This window comes from Schistocerca nitens, chromosome 4 (genome assembly GCF_023898315.1).
Source record: "Schistocerca nitens isolate TAMUIC-IGC-003100 chromosome 4, iqSchNite1.1, whole genome shotgun sequence".
Taxonomy (NCBI): domain Eukaryota; kingdom Metazoa; phylum Arthropoda; class Insecta; order Orthoptera; family Acrididae; genus Schistocerca; species Schistocerca nitens.
In genome coordinates, this window is record NC_064617.1 from 945,724,534 (window position 1) to 945,734,886 (window position 10,353).

Consider the following 10,353-nt stretch of genomic DNA (forward strand, 5'->3'; position numbering starts at 1 on the left):
CTTTTTTGTATTTTGCGGAATACAATGCCGTTGCCTGGAGCACTCAACGAAATTAATTTCAAAGTTACAGAACTATATAATTTAAATTTTTCTCGACAGTTTCTGTATTGAGTAGAATATTTTTCTTTTATTATTTTAACACCAACGTGTCTTTTTGTAATGCTTTGGTTAAAATTAATAATTTCGTGGATTACTTTTATGTGTAATATTCAACAGTCATCATCTTCACGGAGATACTTTAATAGTTCACGTAACATTTCTTTCAGATGAACAAAAAAGCTTGTTTCCAGTCATATTGCAATACTGACACAAATTCAATGTATAATCTGCTAACTCTGAGTCGCAAGATTAAACTGACAGAAATATGATTGGAGTAGCTCTGAATATAAACGATGCAGGAAACACAGCTGAATGCTGAAATGGATGGAGTTAAAGGTGTCTCAAAAAGACAAATTTTCGTCTTCCCAGCGTTACGTATATAGACTACCAGGTTTAATACGCAAGCGATAAAATCTACGTCTGTTATGTCGTGGATACCGTGGTGGCAGCTTTTCAGAGGCAAGCAAATCGCTTTCAAATGTTCGTGTTCATATCCTAAAGAGTTCGTGCATCGTCAACAGCGTACTGAGCGGGCTAGTTTCTAGACGTGTTTCACAGTGGCTTTTTCAAAAATTACTTAATATTTCCAAGTTGACCTCCGACTCGATCATGTATGACAATTTTAACGTTCTCATCCTTGGCCGCACCGGGATGCTGGTCTCGTTGGATACTGTGCACGCGCTGCGAGTTTCTGGTACACGTGGGACTAGAGGGTGATTAACTGAAACTAATAAATATTAAAACAATTTCGTCGAGCAGTTTTAACCTCGCAAAATCGAGAAGTCGTCCTACAGCCCTCGCTGGTGTAGAGGATAAGTAATGAGTCCTGTAGGTTGAACGTGGTGTTTTATAAGTTTTGTGTATTTCAAGTAGGTGGTTAATTGATTCTCAGTGATGAATAAGGTTTCTCTGCTGTGACCGATCTTCTGGTGCATTTTAAGTTCTAGCTTGGCGGACAACCATTATCCGGCCATCGACGTGTTGCGGCACCGTCAAAGTCGCTAAAACAAATCAGCCAACAGTACAGCATGAGACGGAAATTCTGTATGCGGCGGCAACGCAGTGATCATCCACCAGCAGCGAGAAAACTGGCACGAGGCCTCGGGTGTGGGCTGAGAGGTTAGGCAGAAAGTAACCTCGTTAGATTCCTGAACTTGTGGGTTACCAGTCGAACAGTATTTACAGGGTGTTCCAACATGGCCACCGACCAGCAAGTTGCACAGTTTGTGGAAAGGTTGATGCAGACCAAATCTGACAACCGGATCCAGTAAAACATTGGGCACGGTGCAGACGCACACCAGAATTGCGTCCGGCCAGCAGTACACATAGTTCAAGAAATTCGGAAGTGTCATAAAGAGGACGAGTTCTGGGAGTCCGAGCACGAATGACGCAGATGTGGACATGTTGGAACAGTTTGAATTTCCGTAAGTCAAGGAACTGCATCCCGACGTCATACCCCAGTGAAAGGTTGCCTGTCCTCATTGGACCTCGATCTTTAGGAAGGCTCCGGACGACATACAACGAAGACGCTAGATTGGCAGAGCAGAATCCATTTCCTGGTCTCCAAGGTGTGCAGTCGCTTCCATATTAGTTTTTGTTCGTTTGGGGTTTGTGAAGGATGCTGTCAACCACATCCCGGAACTGCGAGCTCGCATCAGAGTAGCAATTGATCAGTTTAATGAGAACGGGCTGCGCCGGACATCGGAGGAGCTGGATTATCGATTGGAAATCCCACATGCTACAATGGCGCACACGTTGGGCATTAAAGTTTTTGTGTGCGTGAACTTTATGCCGCCAGTCGCAACTTTCACCTATCCCTAATCTTGAAATAAACTTTATCAAAGTTGTAAATATCATTTTGGAATATCCTGCATCTATCTCCAGCATCTACAGCATTAAATATATTGAACTATGTGAAAAACAACTTAAATTAGTTTCAAACTACGGCGTGGACACACTTTATTCAACATGTAAACGTCACCACAGGCATTCGAATTTAGGTTACGACATGGTCGATATGCCTGCCATCCTGGCGATGATGTGGCGCAGATGAATAGCGAAATTCTGAATGACCCTCCGAAGTGTCGGAACATCGGTGCTGTCGATGACCTACTGATTGGCTGTTTTCAGCTCAGTAATGGTTTGGGGGTTATTGCTGTACTCCTTGTCTTTAATATAGCCCCACAAAAAGGAGTCGCATGTGTTCAGATCCGGAGAATATGGCGGTCAACCTCGAGGCCTATGCCACTGGCCTCTGGGTACGCCAGAGCCAGAATGAGGTCCCAAAAGCGCTCCTCCACAAAATCAAACACTCTCCTGCTTCGATGGGGTCAACCTCCGTCTTACATGAACCTCATGTTGTCGAAATCAGGGTCACTTTGGAAGATGGGGACGAAATCATCTTCCAAAACCTTACCATTAAGGAATGTGACGCCGATTATTCTGTGACTGCACATTGCACACCACACTCTCACCTGCTGAGGGTGAAGAGACTTCTCGATCTCGAAAAGCGGATTCTCAGTCCCCCAGATGCGCTAATTCTGCTTATTGACGAACCCATCGAAATGAATGTGGGATAAACCAGATCATGCGCACACTAATTCCATCATGCCTGGCGGCCAACAGTGCAATTTGAACGTCCTAACGGAACCCTTTAAGAAGTTACGGCGATTTTCTTTCATATAGTTCAATAAATGTCACCCTTTATTTCTGGCCTTGGTAACAATCAGCCCACGGCAGGAATATAGTCTGCGATGTTGCTCTGGATCCAACACGAAGCAGCATAATTACTATTTTTATTGGTACAGATGTTTGTACAGTGATGTTGACATGAGTGCTTCCCGCCGCGGTCTTATTTGTTCGAAACTGTTCAAAAATGGTAATAATGGCTCTGAGCGCTATGGGGCTTAAAATCTGAGGTCATCAGTCCCCTAGAACTTAGAACTACTTAAATCTAACTCACCTAAAGACATCACACACATCCATGCCCGAGGCAGGATTCGAACCTGCGACCGTAGCAGGCACGCGGTTCCGGACTGAAGCACCAAGAACCGCTCGGCCACCGCGGCCGGTGCTCGAAACTGTACTTCTAGGCCTAGTGTTATGTTTTGTTTATTTGGATAAAGCTACTGCGGGAAAATTTCATGTTAAATTACGTAAATTATTCATTTGAAACCTTTCGTTGTAAGTTTTATGAATCCATAAACTAAATTTAATTTACTTGCCAATAACAACTACTATAAAAGCTTGAGTAGGTTTGTACGATGGCCTGAGTTAACTCTGATGTTTTATTAAGTCTACAACTTAGCTTCCGCCGTTTTGCTTTAGACGGCAATAGCGGCAAGTGGGGTTAAATTTGTTGGTCATAGGTGTAATACAATAAGCTTAGGCATCTGTAAACATAATGCCATAATATATTAGTCGATTTGTGATTCCATCATAAGGCTATTCGCGATTAACTACGTCAACTTACGTGCCCATTTCTCGTCATTTGCGGGAAGTTTTAATTTTCTGCTTTAACATGAAGTAATCTGCGGCTGTGGCTCTTAAAATGCTGGGTAAGAGCAATGATGAGGGAACTATTAGAGGAAGAACGTGAAAAGAATATTTTCAACGCCTTAAGAACGGCGATTTTGATGTCGAAGACCGGCATGGAGGGGGAAGACAGGACGTTTTCGTAGCTACTGAAACAGACGAAGACAGTCACAGGACATCATTATCGATAGGAACTTACGCGTTCTAGCCCAGCACTGAAACACAAACGGCTACAATACACTGATAGACACGTAAAGCTAATTTTGTAGCAAGTCAGTCCTCGACCCCATGACGCTAAACTCGTCAAAATATACATGGAAACGTTGAAATGAGAAGTCCTATCCCTCCCGCCGTATTCTCCATACGTTGCTCTCTCTGACTACCACATTTTTCGATCAGTGGCATACAGTCATCTGAACAGCACTTCCGATCTTATGAACAAGCGCAAAATTGAACCGATTGATGGATCCTCACAAAAGACACCCAGTTCGTCCGCCACGGGATTCGCATGCTATCCGAAAGATAGGAGAATGTAGTGGCCAGCGATGGGCAATACTATGAATCATAATTTTTTTGTAAGTTTTTCACAATAAAGCCCCGAACATCGATAAAAAACGACGGAAGCAAAGTTGTAGACCTAGTAGAGATTAAATAACTACGATGGTCACCATTTTATGTTTTTACACCAGTAGACGGCTCCTTGCTTCTTCAAAGTAAAATTCTCTCTTTCACTGCGAGAACGGCGTGCATTCATTTCTAACCTCTCCTTCAAGTAATTGTTCACTTGCTCTCTCACGACAACCCAGGGTTCCTAATTACACCCAAATTTCGAAGTAAGTGTATTCCTTTTCATAACTGACCATGAGTAGACTAACTGCATGGTGTCAGATTGTGCTAATCTCACAGATATAATTGCCTTTGTGAATCTAATAGAATGTGAGGATATAGACTTCTTCTTGGTCATTTTTCGGTTTTCTAGCCGACTGTTATAGTTTTATGCACTTGGTAGGTAGAGGACAGAGCGTGGAACACCTAGCCAGCTGCATGGCGATGTTTAATGAATGAGACCGACTTGGTGAGGTCTAATTGAAACCTACCCATTACGTTTGCTTCCGTGGAAACTTGAAGTTTATTATTTTTATGTGATTGGAGATTGCGGGCTGGTACATGGGGGAGACACTAGTGAATTGTAGAGTTCATTTTTCATTTCAGTGGTCGAGTGTCGGGATCTTACAGGAAATAGTTATGGGTTTTTGGGTAGTCACAGGGTACACCCCGTGAATCGAGTAAAAGCGAGGCTACCGACCGATATTTACGGTTGTTTCATTAATATATGGATTTGTTTATCTGTTATTTGTTTAATGTTGGTCACAATTTCGACGCCCACCACAAGGAACCTAATGTGAGTCGTATTTTCACATAGCTGCGGAAAGTTGTATACTATTATAACTAACATTCACTTCAAGTTTTGTAACGTTGTTTAATCATCGTCCGTAGTTGATAAAATTATATATAAAGGTAATTAAAATATGTAAATTATTAAATAAAAGGGAAAGTAGCCAAACTCATAGACTGAGGGAATACATTTGTTAATTATCAGTTGAACCATCGCAGCAGATGGCTGACTGGCAGGTCCTAATCGCAACTACTGGGTCATGTCAGGTTTATTAGAAATACATTCTTCAGGATCCACGTTGAGGAATCCTACGACCGGGACCTATTTAATCCTATTTGAGTGAGTCCCTTGTTGATGCTGCTACAATCCGGCCCAGTCTGGGCTGCTACGCGTCAGGATGAGTGAGGAAGTCGTGAGGGAGAGGGAAGATTCATGCCAGAGCTTGCAGTCAAACAGTTCTAGTACAGATAGATGTTAATTATAGCACTCCGGCCCGCTTCAGGACCTCACTGTGTGCGTGCAAACACAGCCGATTGGAGAATGCGCTGACGGACTGATCACGCAGGTGTTACCTGATGTTCTGGGTCGGCCACAGGCAAAGACGAGCACCGCCCACTCAGGGCCTCCGGAGTCGTGCTTGCTAGTCACTCCCGTGCCTGCTTGCTGCCTTCATGTCGTGTGCTTAAGTGCGATAGCCGACGCTGCGTGACCTGATGCCGAGCAACGCTGCACCACTCACCCGCTAGGGGTAGACCTGGATGGTGGCTGATGACGTCTAGGTGGATAGGAGACCATGAGGGCCCTTGCAGCCATGCTTCTAGTCCTGCTGGGCACGAGGGGGGGGGGGGGTGGGAGGAGGCTACGAAGAGGTCTGGTATATACTTGTCTGTGAGCTTTTTCAAGACTGCTCTGACCGGATCCAGATTTCTAGGCCAGGCTGAATTTTTATTCTCAATAACACACATGAACCATGGACCTTGCCGTTGGTGGGGAGGCTTGCGTGCCTCAGCGATACAGATGGCCGTACCGTAGGTGCAACCACAACGGAGGGGTATCTGTTGAGAGGCCAGACAAACTTGTGGTTCCTGAAGAGGGGCAGCAGCCTTTTCAGTAGTTGCAGGGGCAACAGTCTGGATGATTGACTGATCTGGCCTTGTAACATTAACCAAAACGGCCTTGCTGTGCTGGTACTGCGAACGGCTGCAAGCAAGGGGAAACTACAGCCGTAATTTTTCCCGAGGACATGCAGCTTTACTGTATGATTAAATGATGATGGCGTCCTCTTGGGTAAAATATTCCGGAGGTAAAATAGTCCCCCATTCGGATCTCCGGGCGGGGACTACTCAAGAGGACATCGTTATCAGGAGAAAGAAAACTTGCGTTCTACGGATCGGAGCGTGGAATGTCAGATCCCTTAATCGGGCAGGTAGGTTAGAAAATTTAAAAAGCGAAATGGATAGGTTAAAGTTAGATATAGCGGGAATTAGTGAAGTTCGGTGGCAGGAGGAACAAGACTTTTGGTCAGGTGATTACAGGGTTATAAATACAAAATCAAATAGGGGTAATGCAGGAGTAGGTTTAATAATGAATAAAAATTAGGAGTGCGGGTTAGCTACTACAAACAGCATAGTGAACGCATTATTGTGGCCAAGATAGACACAAAGCCCATGCCTACTACAGTAGTACAAGTTTATATGACAACTAGCTCTGCAGATGATGAAGAAATTGATGAAATGTATGACGAGATAAAAGAAATTATTCAGGTAGTGAAGGGAGACGAAAATTTAATAGTCATGGGTGACTGGAATTCGAGTGTAGGAAAAGGGAGAGAAGGAAACATAGTAGGTGCATATGGATTGGGGGGAAGAAATGAAAGAGGAAGCCGCCTTGTAGAATTTTGCACAGAGCGTAACTTAATCATAGCTAACACTTGGTTCAAGAATCATAAAAGAAGGTTGTATACCTGGAAGAATCCTGGAGATACTAATAGGTATCAGATTGATTATATAATGGTAAGACAGAGATTTAGGAACCAGGTTTTAAATTGTAAGACATTTCCAGGGGCAGATGTGGATTCTGACCACAATCTATTGGTTATGAACTGCAGATTGAAACTGAAGAAACTGCAAAAAGGTGGGAATTTAAGGAGATGGGACCTGGATAAACTGAAAGAACCAGAGGTTGTAGAGAGTTTCAGGGAGAGCGTAAGGGAACAATTGACAGGAATGGGGGAAGGAAATACAGTAGAAGAAGAATGGGTAGCTCTGAGGGATGAAGTAGTGAAGGCAGCAGAGGATCAAGTAGGTAAAAAGACGAGGGCTAATAGAAATCCTTGGGTAACAGAAGAAATATTGAATTTAATTGATGAAAGGAGAAAATATAAAAATGCAGTAAATGAAGCAGGCAAAAGGGAATACAAACGTCTCAAAAATGAGATCGACAGAAAGTGCAAAATGGCTAAGCAGGGATGGCTAGAGGACAAATGTAAGGATGTAGAGGCTTGTCTCACTAGGGGTAAGATAGATACTGTCTACAGGAAAATTAAAGAGACCTTTGGAGAGAAGAAAACCACTTGTATGAATATCAAGAGCTCAGATGGCAACCCAGTTCTAAGCAAAGAAGGGAAGGCAGAAAGGTGGAAGGAGTATATAGAGGGTTTATACAAGGGCGATGTACTTGAGGACAATATTATGGAAATGGAAGAGGATGTAGATGAAGATGAAATGGGAGATAAGATACTGCGTGAAGAGTTTGATAGAGTACTGAAAGACCTGAGTCGAAACAAGGCCCTGGGAGTAGACAACATTCCATTAGAACTACTGATGGCCTTGGGAGAGCCAGTCATGGCAAAACTCTACCATCTGGTGAGCAAGATGTATGAGACAGGCGAAATACGCACAGACTTCAAGAAGAATATAATAATTCCAATACCAAAGAAAGCAGGTGTTGACAGATGTGAAAATTACCGAACTATCAGTTTAATAAGTCACAGCTGCAAAATACTAACGCGAATTCTTTACAGACGAATGGAAAAACTGGTAGAAGCGGACCTCGGGGAAGATCAGTTTGGATTCCGTAGAAATGTTGGAACACGTGAGGCAATACTAACCTTACGACTTATCTTAGAAGAAAGATTAAGAAAAGGCAAACCTACGTTTCTAGCATTTGTAGACTTAGAGAAAGCTTTTGACAATGTTAACTGGAATACTCTCTTTCAAATTCTGAAGGTGGCAGGGGTAAAATACAGGGAGCGAAAGGCTATTTACAATTTGTACACAAACCAGATGGCAGTTATAAGAGTCGAGGGGCATGAAAGGGAAGCAGTGGTTGGGAAAGGAGTGAGACAGGGTTGTAGCCTCTCCCCGATGTTATTCAATCTGTATATTGAGCAAGCAGTAAAGGAAACAAAAGAAAAATTCGGAGTAGGTATTAAAATTCATGGAGAAGAAGTAAAAACTTTGAGGTTCGCCGATGACATTGTAATTCTGTCAGTGACAGCAAAGGACTTGGAAGATCAGTTGAACAGAATGGACAGTGCCTTGAAAGGAGGATATAAGATGAACATCAACAAAAGCAAAACGAGGATAATGGAATGTAGTCAAATTAAATCGGATGATGCAGAGGGGATTAGATTAGGAAATGAGACATTTAAAGTAGTAAAGGAGTTTTGCTATTTAGGGAGTAAAATAACTGATGTTGGTCGAAGTAGAGAGGATATAAAATGTAGACTGGCAATGGCAAGGAAATCGTTTCTGAAGAAGAGAAATTTGTTAACATCGAGTATAGATTTAAGTGTCAGGATGTCGTTTCTGAAAGTATTTGTATGGAGTGTAGCCATGTATGGAAGTGAAACATGGACGATAACCAGTTTGGACAAGAAGAGAATAGAAGCTTTCGAAATGTGGTGCTACAGAAGACTGCTGAAGATAAGGTGGGTAGATCACGTAACTAATGAGGAGGTATTGAATAGGATTGGGGAGAAGAGAAGTTTGTGGCACAACTTGACTAGAAGAAGGGATCGGTTGGTAGGACTTGTTTTGAGGCATCAAGGGATCACAAATTTAGCATTGGAGGGCAGCGTGGAGGGTAAAAATCGTAGAGGGAGACCAAGAGATCAATACACTAAGCAGATTCAGAAGGCTGTAGGTTGCAGTAGGTACTGGGAGATGAAGAAGCTTGCACAGGATAGAGTAGCATGGAGAGCTGCATCAAACCAGTCTCAGGACTGAAGACCACAACAACAACAACACACAATTGCTCTGAGTTACAAAATGTTACTTCACCCTTGTTTGCGCTATGTTCTGGAGTTTGCAGTTCTACATGCGAAGGCCCTGACCTCGTCTGGCTGGAATGCCCTGACGTAATGTCCACAATACTGCCCAGTGCCTTCCTTGATTAGCACATCGCCCGAGCCGGCTTCTACTGGAATTTACTTTAAAAATATACAATCTGAACGCCAAAAATTTTTGGGGACTGTGGACAACAGGCTCAATCTCTAGAACCGAAGTTCTAGCCAACACTGCTAAAACCACTTGAGATAGGGCCGTAGGTAATTGGAGCCGTCTGCTACAGCCCCAGTGGGATCAACCAGTGGGATTTATTGTGTCCACCTCATCAATCCTGCCCAACTTAATGTTGCTGAGGAGCCCACGTTAAGACACTCTTTAGCTTATTCACCCTACTGGTATGGCACAGATGCAACGTCGTTCGTCAAATGTCGGTCGGTATCTGTGTAGCAGCTAATTCGGGCGCCCGTTAATACTCACTGATATACACTGCACTTTCTATTTAACATTGTAGCAGTGCAGAGAATTAATCTAGCTCTGCCAATAAAAGTTTGCTGGAAAATCTTCGAAACAATTCGTCATGTAATTTTTAATGCACGCCATACATGGCTAAGAGTGGATATATTATGGTCACGACCAAAAATGAGATTTCACGCGACGCCACAGAGAATCCCAATAACGTTTCTCGTTTCATTATGGGATCGTTGAGCATGCGTGAGGGCGTTACAAGGATTCTAATCAAGCTCCAGAAGTAGCTACTATAGAGAAACATTGTGCATGATGAGAAAATTTACTGTTGAAGTCCGAGAAAGAACTTACCACGAAAGTGCTTACCGCCAGTCTGACGGACAATTACTCATGCAGATAATCCTTCTTGACATCAATTTAAAACCTTGAAATGACCCTTTCACGCATATTCATGTAACTATATATAGGGTATTAAATGATATGTGGGAAGCCTCTGTGGAAAGGATAAAGAATTTATAAACAATCAAAAATTCATTTATATACATAATTGTCTACGCTTCATAGAGTTTT